The 16,778-nt window shown below is 36.4% G+C and overlaps 1 pseudogene; it reads left to right on the forward strand.

Moving 5' to 3' along the window:
• LOC118982319 (40S ribosomal protein S3a-like) overlaps positions 1 to 10,499 on the forward strand; it is a 46,429-nt pseudogene extending 35,930 nt beyond the window's left edge.
• Positions 10,500 to 16,778: the final 6,279 nt, after the last annotated feature.

The raw sequence follows: 16,778 nt of genomic DNA on the forward strand, positions 1-16,778 counted from the left end.
CATAGAGAGCTGGATGGCAGCAGCTATATTGGGGTGTGGGAGTTTAGGGGGGGTGGGATCCAGCAATAAGGAAAAAGGACTCATGGATATGGGCAGTGCTATGGTGATTGCAGTGGGGAAGAAAGTTTAAGGGAGTTGAATGATAAGGGAAAATACAATAATTTTTAAAATGTTTGTATAAAGCTGTACTACATATACACAATAGACTGTTACTTGGTCCTAAAAAAGAACAAGATCTTACCATTTGAAACAGCATGAATGGACCTAGAGGGTATTATGCTAAGTGAAATAAATCAGTCTTAATAAAATCAAATACCATTTGATTTCATTTGTATGTGGAATCTAAAGAAAAAAAGCATATATGTTAACAAGCAAGACAGAAATAAACTCATACATACAGAGTGATGTATCTATGATGTCAACCAACAGACTGAGGGTTGACAGAGGGAGGGACTTAGGTGACTGGGTGAAAAAGATGAAGAATTTGAAAAGTACAGATTGGTAGTTATAGTCACGGGGTTGTAAAGCCCAACAGGTGAGTTATGGATGTATCAGAGGAAAACTTTGTAAAGTATATAACTGTCTAATCATTATGCTGTACACCTGAAACTAATACAAAATAATACTGAATTTAAACTGTAATTGAGAAAAATTTAAAATAATAATAAAAATAAAAGCAAACATTGTCAAACTTAATAGAAAACAACTTAATCATATTATGTTCACAACACAAATACCATATATATAGGTAAGCAGAATTCACACTAAAAAGATGTAAAAAGATATACTATAAGAACACTAACCAAAAGGAAGCTATACTTATCGAGGACATGGTAGTCTTAAAGGTAAGGCAATATTACTAGCTATATAGAAGGAAATTTATATATTTACACATCTAGAAATATTTTCTAAAAGTTATAAAGCAAAGACTGATAAATATAAATATTTTAAAAATGAACAATAGTGGTGGATATTTTAAATGTATATCTCTAATGAAAAAAACAAATCATAAGTATGTATTAGATGTAAACAATGTGATAAACAAAACATAATTGATATGTTTACAATTCAGGAATTTAGCAACAAATATATATTATTTTCAAGTATACATGAAACATTTATTCAAGTGAATGGATAAAAATGTGCTATGTATATACAATGAAATATTATTCAGCAACACCTTCAGTCTATGACATCTGTCCAGAAAGTATCCTTCCATGCAATATGAAAAATAGAGGCATTTATTGAAGGAGATATAATATACAAGAAACACTGTACATAAGACAATGAAAATAGGCACCATGGGACCTCACACTTTTCCCAATTGTCATCAGCTGTCCCACTGATTTTTCTGAATATCATCAATAGCCTAAAATCTCTTTCCTTTCAAAGGTGATTTTTAATTTTGGGAAAAGCCAGAAGTCATAGCGCACCACATCTGGGCTATTAGGAGACTGAGTCGCCTTTGTGATTTGATGTTTCATCAACTAACCCTGCATGAGACATTACATAAGCAGGCACATTGTTGTGATGAAGCTGCCAGTCATCAGTCATCCATAGCTGCAACCTATTGAAACCTCTAAATAGTTCCCATTGAAGAATGTTCAAGCTTACTGCAAAATTTGATGCAGATTTTTTGCTCGACTCACCCAGTCATTTTGAATGTGATGGCCACACAGAACACATGTTCACTCAACAGCATCTACCACCTCCACTGACAAGTAAAGTCAAGTCAAGTCATCATTATTTGCACATGTGCATTACAATCTACTCTCATTGGCTGCCAGGTTGCACTGATGCCATGAAAGCAATTCTTGTTATATTAATAATGGTTGGACATGTTCTGGACAGACCTCATATATCAAATTGACATATGAAGCTTTCTGATATGCAGGTAGAGACATGCTTAAAGAAAAAAATTTAGGTGCACATTTGTGGCTTAAAAGTGGCATGTAAACATTGGGAACAGCTCAATCTACATATGTATACCTCACTTCACTGGGAGAGGACTACATAAAGTCAGCCTCTTAGTCATTAGATGAAAAAAGTAAAAAATCATAGATTATGTGATCTGCAATAAAACATAAGCATTTTTTTAAAATCCAGGGTTGACCCATTTTCTAAGAAAGATTGCTATGACATGAAGGCACAAACTATGTTGAATATAAGAAATATGGGGAAAACACCATTCACAATGAACCCAAATTGCATCTGATGATCTGAAGCCTCGTGTTTTTGAAGTGAGCCTAGCTAATCCTCAAAATGATGAAATTGCATTTAGAAAATTCCAGCTAATTACTAAGGATATTCAGGGCAAAAATTGCCTGACTAATTTCCAGGCCATGGAACTTAAACATGACAAAATGATCTCCATGGTCAAAATATGGCAGACTATGATTAAAGTTTATGTTGACATGAAGAATACTGATGGGTATTTGCTTCATGTATTATGTGTTGGTTTTATTTTTATTTTTTCTCTTCCCTCTTTATTTATATAACATTTTAATTGTTGTTCAAGTACAATTTTTGCCTTTTCCCCCAACCCTCCCCGCCTCCTTCCCTTGTTTCCACACCCCCCTCCTTGTTATTGTCCATGTGTCTTTTAAATTGTTCATGTAAACCCTTAACCCTTTTCCCCAATTATCCCCTCCCCTCTCTCCTCTGGTCACTGTCAGCCTGATCTGAACTTCAATGTTTTTTGTTATACTTTATTTGCTTTTTGATGTTATTGATTAGGTTCCAGTTAAAGGTGAGATCATATGGTACTGGTCTTTCACTACCTGGCTTATTCCACTTACCATAATGCTCTCCAGTTCCATCCATGCTGTCTCAAAGGGTATGAGCTCCTTCATTCTTTCTACTGCTTAGAATAACATCGTGTAAATATACCATAATTTTTTGATCCATTCATTCACTAATATGCGCTTAGACTTTCTCTAGCACTTGGCTACTATAAATGGTGCTGCTAAAAACACTGTGGTGTGTAGGTTCTTTGGATTGGTGTCTCAGGGTTCTCAGGATATAATCCTACAAGAGGAATTGCCATGTAAAAAGGCAGTTCCATTTTTAGTTTACTAAGAAAATTCCATACTGTTTTCCAAGGTGGCTGCACCAGTCTGCAATTCCACCAAAAGTGCCCCAGGGTTCCCTTTTTTCCACAACTTCTCCCACACTTGTTATTTGTTGCTTTGTTTATGATATGGCCATTCTGACTGGTGTGAAGTGGTATTTCATTATATGGTTTTACTTTTCATGTCTCTGATAGCTAGTGATGCTGAGCATCTTTTCATATGTCTCTGGACCCTCTGTATGTCCTCCCTGGAGAAGTGTCTGTTCAAGTTCTTTGCTCATTTTTTAATTGGATTGCTTGTCTTCTTAAAGTGGAGTCATGTGTGTTTTTTATGTATTTTGGAGATTAAACCTTTGTCTGAGGTATCATTAGCAAATATGTTTTCCCATAAAGTTAGTTCTCTTTTCACTTTAATGCTGTTTTCTTTAGCTGTGCAGAAGATTTTTATTTTGATAAGATCCCATTCATAAGTTCTTTTCTTAATGTCCCTTGCTCTATAGGGCATATCAGCGAAAATGCTCTCAGAAAATTCCATATTAGCAATATCTGAGAGTTTCATGCCAGTGTTCTCCTCTGGCCTTAATATTGTCATGACTTATATTTAAAATTTAATCCATCTTGAATTTATTTTTCTGTATGATATAAATTGGTGCTTGAGTCTCATTTATTTTGCATGTAGCTGCCCACCTCTCCTAACACCATGTGTTGAAAAGGCTATTTTTGCTCCATTTTTTGTTGCTGCTCTCTTTTTTGAATATTAATTGACCATAGATACTTGCATTTATTTCTGTGCTCTCTATTCTGTTCATTTGTTCATGAGTCTGTTCTTAAGTCAGTACCAGGCTGTTTTGATTACATTGGTCTTTGATTACATTACCTAATATAATTTGATATTAGGTATTGTGATCCCTCTGACTTTGCTCTTCTTTCTTAAGATTGCTACAGGTATTCCAAGTTGTTTATGGCTCCATATAATTTTTGAAGTGTTTGTTCTATATCTGTGAAATGTGTCATTGTTACTTTAATAGGTATTGTGTTAAATCTATAAATTGCTTTGGGTACTATGGGCATTTGATGATGTTAATTCTTCTAATTCACGAACACAGTATATGTTTCCATTTGTTCATGCGTTCCTTAGCTTCTTTTCTCAATCTTGTGTAGTTTTGTAAGTACAGATCTTTTACGTCTTTGGTTACTTTTATTCCTAGGTATTTTACTTTTCTCGTTGCTATATCAAATGAGATATTTTTTCCTGATTTCTATTTCTGATGCTTCATTGTTGGTATACAAAAATGCCTTTGATTTCTGAATATTGACTTTGTATTACGCTCTTTTGCCAAATTCATTTATTTGGTCAAGAAATTGTTTGGTGTAGTCTATAGGATTTTCTATGTACACTATTATGTCATCTGCAAACAATGACAGTTGTTTCCTCTTTTCCAATTTGGATACCTTTTATTTCTTTTTTCTGTCTGATTGCTATGGCTAGGACTTTCAATACTATGTTGAACAGAAGTGGTGAAAGTGGACAACCTTGTCTTGTTCCTGATCTTAGTGGAAAATATTTTAGTTTTTGCCCATTGAGTATGATGTTGGCTGTACGTCTCTCATATATGACCTTTATTATGTTCAAAAATGCTCCCTCTACTCCTACTTTTCTGTATGTTTTTTATCATAAATGAGTGCTGTACTTTATAGGGTACTTTTTCAACATCTATTGATATGATCATGTGATTTTTGTCTTTGCTTTTGCTTAGGTGATGTATTACATTTATTGATATGTAAATATTGATATGTACCTTCCTTACATCCCTGAGATGCATTTTACTTGATCATGGTGTATGATCTCTTTGATATATTGCTGGATGCAGTTTGCCAATATTTCATTGAGGATTTTAGTGTCTATGTTCATCAGCAATATTGGCCTGAAGTTTTCTTTCTTTCTTGTCTTTTATATGGTTTTGAAATTAGGATTATTAGGCTTCATAAAAAAATTGTGGGAGTCTTTCATCTTCTTGCATTTTGGGGAATAGTCTGTGAAAGATAGGGGTTAGCTCTTCCTTAAATAATTTGTAGAATTCTCCTGTGAAACTGTCAGGTCCAGGGCTTTTGTGTGTCAGAAGTTTTTTGATTACTGCTTCAATTTTGTCAGCAGTTATTGGTCTGTTCAAGCTTTCTTATTCTCCTTCATTGAATTTTGGAAGATTGTATTTTTCTAGAAATTTGTCAATTTCACCTAGGTTTTCAATTCGTTTTGGCATATAGGTCTTTACAGTCATTTCTTACAATCTTTTTTCATTTCTGTGATATCAGTTGTACTCTCTCTCTTTCATTTATGATTGTATTTATTTGGATTCTCTCTATTTTTTTCTTGACAAGTCTGCTTAAAGGCTTAGTGATTTTGTTTATCTTTTCAATGAACCAGATCCTGGTTTTATGGATCCTTAGAATTGTGCTTTTAGTCTCAATGTCATTTAATTCTGCTGTCAAATTGGTTATTTCCTTCCCTCTACTTGTTCTGGGCTCTCTTTGTTATTTTTCTTTAGTTCTTGTAGGCATAGGGTTAGTTTGTTTATTTGAAGTATTTCCATTTTTTTTTAGGTAGGTCTGCATTGCTATGAACTTCCCTCTCAGGACTGCCTTTGCCGTGTCCCATAAGTTTTGGATTGTTGAGAGTTCTTTTTTATTTTATTCCAGCAACTTTTAAATTTCCTCCTGGATATTATTTTTGACCCATTCATTGTTTAATAGCATTATATTCAATCTCCATGAGCTTGAGTGTTTTTGAGTTTTTTCCTTTGGGTTGGGTTTCTAGTTTCAATTCTTTGTGCTCAGAGAAAATATTTGATATGATTTTAATTATCTTAAATTTGTTGAAGCTTGTTTTGTGTCCTATCATGTCATCTATCTTTGAAAATGTTCCATCTGCATTTGAAAAAAATGTGTATTTAGCTTCTTTGGGATGAAAGCCTCTATATACATCAGCTAAGTCAAGTTCATCTATGGCATTGTTTGATGCCACAATATCTTTGTTGATATTTTGTTTAGAACATCTATACAGGTTTGTCCTCCAAGTCCTCCAAGATTTCCTTTTTGTATTTGGATGCTCCTATATTCAGTGCATATATATTTACAATGTTTATGTGTTTTTGATGGATTCGTCCCTTGAGTATTATGAAATATCCTTCTGGGTCTCTCTTTATAGCCCTTTTTCTATTTTTATTTATTTTTATTTTTTAATATTTTATTTAATTATTGTTCAAGATCAGTTTTCTGTCCCACACTCCCATCCCAGCCCACCCCCATGCTCCCCACCTCCCTCCCATTTCCACCCCCCTTAGTTGTTGTCCATGTGTCCTTTATACTTGTTTCTGTGAATCCTTCCCCTTTTCCCCTGAAATTCTCTTTCCTCTCCCCTCTGGTCCCTGTCAGCCCATTCTGTATTTCAGTGTCTTCAGTCACATTTTGCTTGCTTGTTTGTTCTGTTGTTTAGCTTCCTGTTAAAGGTAAGATCATATGGTATTTGTCTTTCACCTCCTGGCTTATTTCACTTAGCATAACGCTTTCCATTTCCATCCATGCTGTTGCAAAGGGTAGGATCTCCTTCTTTCTTTCTGCGGCATAGAATTCCATTGTGTAAATGTTCCATAGTTTTTTGATCCATTCATTTACTGATGGGCTTCTAGGTTGCTTCCAACTCTTGGCTACTGTAAAGTGTGCTGCTATGAACATCGGGGTGCATAGGTTCTTTTGGATTGGTGTTTTAGGGTTCTTAGGATATAACCCCCTTTTTAAAGTCTATTTTATCTGATATGAGTACTGCTATCCGACTTATTTTTTTCCTGTCTCTTTGCTTGAAATACTTGTTTCCAGCCTTTTACTTTCAGTCTGCATAGGTCTTTTGTTTTGAGGTGGGTCTCTGGTAGGCAGCATATATGTGGGTCATGCTTTCTTATCCACTCAGCTATTCTATATCTTTTGATTGGAGCATTTAATTCATTAATGTTTAAGGTTATTATTGATAGATACTTATTTGTTGTCATTTTTTTCATACCTGTGTTCTTCTGTCTCTCACTCTTTTTCTTTCTTAAAGTAGTCCTTTTAGCATCTTTTGCAGAGCTGATTTTTGTGGAAGTGTATTTTTTTAGACTTCTTTTGCCTGGAAAGGTCCTTATTTGGCTTTTTATTTTAATTAAGAGCCTTGCTGGATAAACTAGTCTTGGTTGCAAGCCTCTGGTTTTCATTACTTGGAATATTTCTTTCCATTTTCTTCTGGCTTGGACCATTTCCATTGAGAAGTCAGCGTCTAGCCTTAACCAGGCTCCCTTGTATGTCATTTCCTGTTTCTCCCTTACTGCCTTTAAGATTCTCTGTCTTAGTCTTAGAATTTTGCCATTTTAATTATGATGTGTCTTGGAGTCGACCTCTTTGGCTTCCTCTTGATTGGGACTCTCTGTGTTTTCTGTATTTGTTTGACTTCTTCTCTCATCAAATTAGGGAATTTTTCCATCATCACTTTTTGAACAGGTTTTCTAACTCCTCCTCCTCCTCCTCTTCTTCTTCTTCTTCTTCTTGTATCCCTATTAAAGGGATATTATTACTTTTCATGTTGTTTTGCATCTCCTTTACCCCCTGTTCATTCTTTCTGAGTCTCTTTTCCTTTTATTACTAATCTGTGTGCTTTTTCTACTTTTTCCTCCAGCTGGCTGATTCAAACCTCTGCTTCATCCAGTCTTCTTGTAATTGCTTCTAATGGGTTTTTTACTTCGAAGATGTTATTGTTCATTTCTTCCTGTTTTTTCTTTATATTTTTTATTTCTTTTTTTCATACTGTTGTAGTTTTCACTTAGTTCCTTGTAGTTGTCTGTGAGTTCCTTCAACATCTTTATAACCATTATTTTGAATTTTATGTCTGATAGTTTGGTCACTTACATTTCCTTTATCTTTTTTTAGTGGGGAGTCATGTATTTCTTTTGATTGAAGGTTCTTTTTTTCTCCCCCTTTTAGGTGACTCTTTTTGTTTGTTTCTGCACTTCCTGGTGTTTCCTTTGCTATCTGTCTTTGTAGTATGAACTTGTATGATGGGAATTTTGTGATATTTTGTGTGGTCTCTTTGATCTCCTTGTCTGGTTGCTCTAGGTTTGCCCTTTCTTTTTTGTGTGTGAACTCTCTTGTTGTACTTGGGTTTTTACCTTTTGGAGATTCCTTTTTTGGTGGTTTTTCTCCTCCAGCAGGTATCCTGATGTTCACAGTTCCCACCTATTCTTGTGTGTGATCATTGGCAGAGGGCAGGCCAAAGAGGTTAAGACAGTGGGAGAGTATTTCATGGTATTTAAAATACCAGCAAGTAGAGAGGAGATAGGAGATTCTTTGGATAAGTATAGCATTAACTCTGATGTTTCTCCCAACTAGCCACTTTTTATGAAAGGTGAAAGGATAATAAGACTCTTGTTAGAGGGGAGGAGAATTGTGAGCTGAATCCAGAAAACAGAGCACTTGTGCAAGATTAGATGATGAAATATAGTGAGAGTAAAGGATAAAAAGTAGGCATAATGTGAGAAAGAATAGAATTAAAATACTAGTAATGTTCAGGAATAAAGGGAAGTGGTCTAAGATCAGGGATGATTGTTGCTGTGTAATATGTACAATTATATAGAACAGAAATTACTTACAGTAGAACTGCAATAACAATAGTACAAGAAATATATGATTTGGATAACCAGAATAGAAAGTACCCAATCAAGAGTTGTGTTTTATTGGAACATGGGTGAAATGAAAGAAGGAACATTAAATTATAATAAAGAGAGAATAAGAAAAAACAGTCAAACAATGCAATTAAATAGAAAAATAAAACAAGCAAAACTAAACATAAAGAAGAGAAATTTTAAAATACTAATAAAATAAATGGAAAAATCATGAAAAAATAATAATAGTACACATAAACAATAAAATGCCAGCTGTATGGAATAGCAAAGTGACATTTGTCTTATTTTCTCCGTTTTGGGGGTTTGCCTTGTGCTCCCCCTTTCAATCTGTCTTGGGCCCTTTGTAACTCCATGTCTTATTGTCTCACTTGGGGAAAGAAAACAAAAAGGAAAAAAAGAGGGGGGATCCAAAAAGAAATGAATAACAATAATAAGTCTCCTGCTGACTTTAAACGTGTTCAGTGAGTTCTGCTGGTCTTCCTAATGCCACAGGAAGAGGGGGGATAGGCTTCCTTTTTCTCCCTTCCTATATTTTTGAGAAAATAGGGGCCAGGTCTGGGTCACAGTTTTGCAACCTGTAGCTGAGGTCCTCTATGACCTGCCAGGCTCAAATCAGCCACTCAGCTGCTCAAAAGCATTAGTCAATCTTGGGCGTAGAGCCCTAGACAAGCTGGGTTGTGGTTTTGCTCTGTCATTCAGTCTCTGGGTGCATGCAGGTGAAATCACTCATGAGGCAAGTCAGCCACTGCTGGAGAGTTCCTTACAAAGCAGCTGCCTGGTATTCTTAACAAGTGTAGGGCTTTTCACACAGCCCAACTTTCCAACCAGTCTGGAGACTATCCAAGTCAAGGTTCAATACAACCCAATTCCTTCCTTTTCCAGGTGCCACCCAGCACCTCAATTTCTCTTGGTGTCAGTGTCCACAGTCCCAACAAATATGTACTGCCTTTGTGTGTCTCCCACTTTTTCTCTATTCTCCCCAGTGACTCTCAGTATCTCTGTCCCTCCTGATGCCAGGCTTTCCTCCCTACTCTGGTACGGCAGGGAACTGATGTTTTAACTCCCCTTCCCCTATCCTGTGGCAGGCACTCTACTGGAGGCTGCAGCAGCCTTGGTCCCTGTGCAGATTCCAGGGACCTTACCATCCCAGTGCAATTCCCTCACCATCTGTTTTTTTTTTTTTTAATATCCTCTGCAATATTTTTACCTCCAAACTTCATATAAGCTGGGATCCCTTTGGCTCTTCACTCTGTTTCTCAGAAGATCAGCTAAGTGTTCCAACTGGGCATGGGGAGAACTAGGCTCCACTCCCACCTACCTCCCTGCCATCTTCATTTCTCTATTTTGTGTTGGTTTTAGTAAAAAAAAAAATGCAAAAATCGGTTTTGGAAGACTTATGCTCAGCATCAACAGATATGTCAAATCCAGAAGAAGATGATGGAAATCATGACCTGAGAGATATAGAAAAATGACTTGGATAAAGTGGCCAATAAGTTGATTCCAGATAGCATTGGAAAAGGCATAGAAAAACCTTGCCAATCTATTTACCCACTTCATGATTTTTTGTTAGAAAAGTCAAAATACTGAAGCCCAAGTTCGAATTGAGAAAACTCATGGAGCTTCATGGTGAAGGTTGCAGTTCTGGAAAAGCTACTGTAGATGATACAGGTGCTAAAGTTATATGAGCTGATAGATATTAGCCCCCAGTGCAAGAATCTGTTTAGTAGGGACAAAAAAGGCCTATTTGTGATTTGAAAAAGAGAAAAAAGCCTTAAAAACATATAAAAAATTATGTCTAAATATAACTTGTTTAAGCATTTACGTAAAGAAATTAGAACAAATAAGATATTGTGAGTTATAATTAGAAATACATATTCAGTCTTTATCCTGTTTCTGGCACAGAGATCCCTCTTAAACCTTTGTAATTTCCCATGTATTGAGAAGAATCAAGGATTTTTTGCTATGTTAATGAGGTGACATTAGAAAGCCTCTAGGTAACAAAAAAATGAGGATTGGTAAACAACAGAACCAACCTTGTGACTGGAGGGTTGAAAATTTCAGTCTCATACACCTGACCTTCAGGAGGGGGAGAGACAATGGAGTTTAAATCAATCTCCAAAGGCCAATTATTTAATCAATTTTATTTACATAAACACGTATACATATGAACCCAAATGGTTGGGTTTCAGAGAGCTTCTAGGTTGGTACACCCCAAGATTAAAGGGAGTGGCAGCCTTAGAAAAGATATGGAAAATCTGAGACCTTTCTCCTATACTGCCATATGAATTCTTACATCTGGTTGTTCCTGAGTTATACCTTTTTCATATAAACAGGTTACCTAGTAAGGATACTATTTAAATCAGTTCTGTGAGGGGCTTTATCAAATTACATTTAAAAAAGAGACATGGGAACTCTTCAATCTATAGTGGGTTGATGAGAAGCACAGGTGATAACCTGAGCTTGCAATTGGCATCTGAAGTTAGGTAGGAGGGGAGCATTCTTATAGGACTGAATTCTTAATCTGTTAAATCTGATATTATTTCCAGATAGATAATGTCAAAATTGTGTTGAATGGTTAAACATTTGGTTGTTTTATGAAAAATTTCTTGTTAGGTTTGTAGGGAAGCACCCTCCCCACAGATTGTAATTAGAGTAGTAAAGTCTCATATAACACAAATGAAATGAAATGTAAGTAAAAGGAGGAAATCATAAATGAATTGGTAGAATCAGCACAGCTAAAGGGCCATGTTACCCAAAGCAATACACAAATTTATGCAATCCAAATCAACATGTCAATGACATTTTTAAATAAATAGAACAAAACAATCAGATTTTTTAGAAATTACGACACCTAAAGTAGCCAAAGCAATCCCGAGAAAACTTATACTACAAAGTGACAATAATCAAAACAGAATTGCATGGCAGAAAAACAAACTCACAGAACAATAAAAAAGAATCAAGAGCCCAGAAATAAAAACACATGTATATGGATAAATAATTTTTGGCAAAGAATCCAAAACCATACAACAAAGAAATGAAAGATATTTCAATAAATGATGCAGGGAAAATTGGAAACCCACATGCAAAAGAACAAAACTAGACTACTGTTTTTATCCATATGTAAAAATTAACTCAAAATGGATAAAGAGGCCTGAATACAAGAAAAGGACTTCTGGTTAAGATGGCGGCATAGGGAAACATGGCTCACACCCTAACACAACCACATCAACATCACAACTAAGCCTTAGAACAACCATCACTCAGAACCATCAGAAATTGAGTTGAATGGAAGTCTGACAACTATAGAATTAAAGAAACCACATCCATCAAGACAGTTGGGAGGGGGTGGAGATATGGCATGTGCTGGTCTGACATCCACAGGTGGTGGATGAAAATCCGGGGTTCTAGGGAAAGGAACATAATCCCCCATAACTTCTGACTGCAAAAATCAGCAGGCATTGAGACAGTAGAAGAAACTTCTGGAGTCCCAAGCAGTTCTTCTTAAAGAACCCACACTCGGACTTACTCAGATATACTCCCTCTGAGCTCTAGCACTGGAGTAGCATCCTGAAAGAAACCAGTGGAGTACAGGGAGAAACTGAAGTGTCTGGCATAAAAGCCAGGGCTTGGGAACAGCTTTCTCCCAGACAGAAAGGTGGGCAAAGGCCCTTGTTCTTTTTCTGTACCTTCCCTGCTCAGAGCCATAGACTGGCAGGCTGGTCCACAACTGAGACTCCGCAAAACTGGCTAACACTATTTGCCCTTCTTTGGAGATTCTCAGAGACTCAGTTCCACTCAACTTATAGGCCCTTTCAAGATGTTTTCTCATATGAATGTCTAATTTTGTCTCATGCTTCACAACTTTCTAAATTATCTCAAATAAGAAGCAGTTGGCCTTAGTGAGTCCCCAGGACCCCATACCTCTTACTAAGTGGCTGCAGGCCCAGTCTAGATACACAGCATAGTTTCTCCTAGGATTTTCCAAGCCAAGCACAAATAGCAGACATCTCAGATTGCTCTACAGATCAGATAGGGTGGACCTGCCTGGGCAAAACATAGGTGGGAGTTGACCTTTGCCTGTACCATCCTGGAAAACCTAGAACCTCCATACCCAGTGGACAGCTACAGCCCACATAAGAGCACCACCACCTGGCCCCACCACAGCTGATTCTTCTGAGGGCAGAGGTTTGTGGTCAGTGATCACAGCTTGTAGCTAAAAAACCTGGGTAAATCCCTACAATTGACATGCCAACAGCAGTCAAGGCTCAACTACAAAAATAGGGCGTACTCAGCCCACAACAAGGGCACTAATTAAGTACTCAGGTTGGGTGGTAGGGAAGGCTGTACCATGAGACCCCATAGGACATCTACTACATTAGGCCACACTATCAAGACAGGGAATTATAGCAACTCTATCTAATACATGCAAACACAGAGAGGCTGTCAAAATGAGGAGACAAAGAAACATGGAATACCAGATCAGAATGCCAGAAAAAGAACTAAACAAAATGGAAGTAAACGATTTACAAGGTTACCACAGTAGAGTGGATGAAGTCAAGAATCAAATCAATGATTTGGAACACAAAGAAGCAAAAATAAATAAGTAAGTAAGTAAGTAAATAAATAAATAAAAACAAAAACAAAAAACAAGAAGAAAAATAATAAAAAAATAAGGATAGTGTAAGCAGCATCTGTAACAACTTCGAACATGCCAATATTTTCATTATAGGAGTGAAAGAAAAAGAAGGGAAAGAGCAAGAAATTGGTAGTCTTAATTTCAAAGTTCTGGTTGACAGTAACCAGAGGAAAAATGGGAGGGGATAATGGAAGAAAGGGAGGAAGGTTTGTTAAGCAACTTGTATAAAGAACACATGAACAAAGCCAAAGGGAAGTAGAATTGAGGGTGGGAGATGGGGATGGCTATGGTGGGGGAGGGAAAATGGAGACAACTGTGCTTGAATAATAATAAATATTTAAAATAGAAATTGGTAACCTATTTGAAAAACAGAATTGAAAGAAAACTTTCCTAATTTGGTGAAGGTAATAGACATGCAAGTCAAGGAAGCAGAGAGTCCCAAACAAGATGGATGCCAAAAGGTCCACTCCAAGAGACATCATAATTAAAATGCCAAAGGTTAAAGATAAAGAGAAAATCTTAAAAACAACAAGAGAAAAGAAGTTAGCTGCAGAAGGGTTCCTATAAAATTGTCATCTGGTTTATCAAAAGAAACTTTGCAGGCTAGAAGGGACAGATAGGAAATATTCAAAGTCATGAAAAGCAGGGGCTGAGATTACTCTACCCAGGAAGTGTCTCATTTAGAATCAAAGGGCAAATAAAGAGCTTCATCAGACAAGGAAAAACTAAAGAAGTTCATTATCACCAAACCATTATTATATGAAATGTTAAAGGAACTTATCTAAGAAAAAGAAGAGGATCAAAACTATGAACAATAATACGACACTAAATTTATAACTATCAGCTATTGAATCAAAAAAAACAAAGGAAATAAGAATAACAGAGACAGAATTATAAATATGGAGAGTATCATAATGGTTGGCTGGTTGGAGGGAGTTATAGAGGCATGGGTGGAGAGATGAACATTTTAATAAGTACAAAAATGTACTTACAGAATAGCCATGGAATGTCAAGTACAATATAGGAAATGGAGTAGCCAAAGAACCTATAGGCATGACCCATGGATATGAACAATGGTCTGGGTATTGCCAGAAGGAGTAGGGGCTGTTGGGTGGAGGTGGGCAAGGGGGACAATGGAACAACTGTAATAGCATAATCAATAAAATATAATTAAAAATAAAAATTTGCAAAATAACCAAAAATAAAAAAATAATAAATCACACAGAATAAAACAGCTACTAAACTTATGAACCTTGGTCTTAGAATGAATATTACTCAAAAGGCAAGAGGAGTAAAGACACAAATAAATGAATAAGACTACATCAAACTGAAAATTCTTCACAATAAAAGAAACTGCCAACAAAACAAAAAGGCAAACAAACACTGAAGGAAAACCCTTTCAAACAACAGCTCCAACAAAGGATTAAAATTCTAATATATGAAGAACTCACACAGCTAAACACCAAACAAATAAACAATCCAATTTAAAAAAAGAGAGAAATATATATGAAGAGACAATTCTCCCAAGACATACAAATGGCCAATATATATAGGAAAAGGTGCTCCACTTCACTAGCTATCAGGGAAATAGAAATTAAAACTACAATGAGATACCTCCTCACGCCTCTCATAATGACTGTCATCAACAAGACAAGAAATGAGAAGTGTTAGAGAGATTGTGGAGAAAAAGAAGCCCTCTTCACCATTGATAGGAATGTGAACTGATACAACCACTACAGAAAATAGTATGGAGGCTTCTCAATATATTAAGAATAGAGTTTCCATATGACCCAGCACCATCCCTCCTATAAATATCTACATGAAAAAATTAAAACATTTATTTCAAAGACATTTACACCCTTATGTTCACTGCAACTTTATTCACGATGGTCAGGACTTGGAAACCACTAAGGTGTCTTTTGATAGAGGATTGGATAAAGATGTGCTACACATATACAGTGGGATACTCCTGAGCCATAAGCAAAGATGAAATACTGCCATTTGCAACAACATGGATTTTGAGAATACCATGTTATGCAAAACAAGTCAGAACAAGTTAAAATATAAAATTTTACTCAAAAGTGGTATATAAAACTGAAAGCAACCAGTGGAAAAACAAGAAAAACTAACAAAAATGTATAGCCCCAGAAAACAGTGTGGTGGTTATCAGAGGGAAGGTTGTAGGAAAGTAGTAAATGTTAAAGTGGTTCATATATGAAGTCTGTCCAGAAAGTATTCAGCCATGCATATGAAAAAAAATTAGTTATTGAAAATACAAGAAGCATTGTACATAGGAAAATAAAACAACAGTCCCCTTCAAAGTAGGCACCTTGAGACCTCACAAAGTTCTCCCAATTGCTATTCAGTGCCCCATCATATTTTTCTGAATCTCATTGACAATCCGAGTCTCTTCCCTTTCAAAGGTGGTTTCATTTTTGAGAAAAGCCGGATGTCACAGGTCATCAAATCTGGCCTGTAGAGGAGCTAAGTCGCCTGCGTGATTTGATGTTATGCTAAAGAACTGCATGAGACATGATGCATGAGTGGGCTTGTTGTCATGACAAAGCTGCCAACCACCAGTTGCCCATATCTGTGCTCATTTTTATCATATTGCATCTCTCAACTAATAAAGAATGTTGAGGTACTACACCTTTTTAATTGTTTTGACTGGAGGGACATACTTTTGATGAACAACACCTTCCCAATCAAAAAACACAGCTAACATGGTCTCGATTTAGCTGCAACTTTGCCACACCTTCTTTGGGCATGGACAACCAGGTAACTTTCATTGAGACAACTGGGCCTTCATTTCTGGATCATAGTGGTATGAGTAGATCCACATGTTTCCTCCAGTTATGATCTTCTTGAGGAAATCTGGTTCATTGGCAGTTGTTTGAATCAAGCCATTAACAGCTGCAGCACAAAGTTCCTTCTGCTGTGGCAGCAGGTGTGAAACAAATTTTGTCAAGATCCTGTGTCAAAATCTCAGACATAGTAGTTGTTGGAATATCCAGGTAAGCTTGTAGTTCTCTCACTGTTAGTTGCCGATCTTTGTTGATTGCAGCCTGTACACATTTAATATTCTCAGGTGTTCTGCTTGTTACAGGCCTTCCAGAATGTGAATCACTTTCAAAAGATCCTTGACCATCTTTGAAGCATTTGTGCTACACTTTTATTTGCACTGCACTCATTGCATTGTCCCCAAAAGCCTTCTGAACCATCTCAATATTTTCCATGGAGGAATGTTCAAGCTTAATGCAAAATTTTTTGCAGATCCACTCTTCTACTCACTCAATCATTTTGAATGTGATGGCTGAGCAGTACAAATGTTCACTCAATATCATCCACTGCCCCACTGTGAAGTTGT

This window comes from Sturnira hondurensis, unplaced genomic scaffold (genome assembly GCF_014824575.4).
Source record: "Sturnira hondurensis isolate 20B ecotype Veracruz unplaced genomic scaffold, ASM1482457v3 Scaffold0025370, whole genome shotgun sequence".
Classification (NCBI taxonomy): Eukaryota; Metazoa; Chordata; class Mammalia; order Chiroptera; family Phyllostomidae; genus Sturnira; species Sturnira hondurensis.